Below are 843 nucleotides of genomic sequence, written 5' to 3' on the forward strand. Positions count from 1 at the left end.
GCATTCGGAGGGTCGCAGGGAGGCTCAATCCTGCCTCCAGGCCCTTGTCCGCTCCTTCATCTCCGTGGTGACACACGTGTGCGATCACAGGCCGGCGCGGAGCGGCGGGAAGGGTCTGCCTCGCGGGGCCAGGAGGCTCCCCGCGGACGGCGGGGACGAGCTGGGGGGACGAGCCCGCCCAGGGAGGCGCGGAGGAGCCGCGAGGCCCGGACCGCCGGACCGCGTCCCGGGCAGCTGGCGCTCCGGCGCGCTCGGCGGCCCCGCGGCTGATAATTGAGTCAGAAATGCCGGTTACGTTGAAGAAAGTAAGGTTTACGCGGCTTAGGCTGGTAAAGAGCAGAGCGGAGTTCTGACGCAAGCGTTTAAGTGACCGGGAAGGAACACTCTTCAGCAGTGACTGAGAACAGACGGAAGGGGCGGACGCAAATAGTTCAGTGATAGTCTACTTTAAAGAAAACTGAAGGGGCGCCGAAATAGCTCAGTTGGGAGAGCGTTAGACTGAAGATCTAAAGGTCCCTGGTTCGATCCCGGGTTTCGGCAGCGCTCTCTTTTTAGTCCCTAAAGGAGTCAAATTTCCAACGAATCCCTTGCCCTGAGTAACCTGGTTCATTAATGCCAGCCCACTGGAGAACGAGGACTTGAAGGATAAGCGAGCGTGGAAAGGAAACAGCCAATCTTAGCGCCCCCTACCCCGAGACGGCGGCCGCCCCGCACCGCCACTTCCGGGGCGCCTTCCTGGCCGGCAGCCGAGGCTCTGCTGCGCATGCGCGATGCGGGGCCTGGCGGCAGGGCGGCCCACGCCCCACCCGAGTCCCGCAGCTCCCGGCGCCCGGCGCGCCACCG

General features: G+C 64.2%; 1 non-coding gene across 1 annotated transcript; it reads left to right on the forward strand.

Moving 5' to 3' along the window:
- Nucleotides 1–467: 467 nt before the first annotated feature.
- On the forward strand, nt 468–540 carry TRNAF-GAA (transfer RNA phenylalanine (anticodon GAA)). Its single transcript has one exon. It is a non-coding gene; the product is annotated as a tRNA-Phe (tRNA).
- Nucleotides 541–843: the final 303 nt, after the last annotated feature.

Source organism: Puma concolor, chromosome A1 (assembly GCF_028749965.1).
Source record: "Puma concolor isolate L17-30 chromosome A1, mPumCon1.1.hap2, whole genome shotgun sequence".
Taxonomy (NCBI): Eukaryota; Metazoa; Chordata; class Mammalia; order Carnivora; family Felidae; genus Puma; species Puma concolor.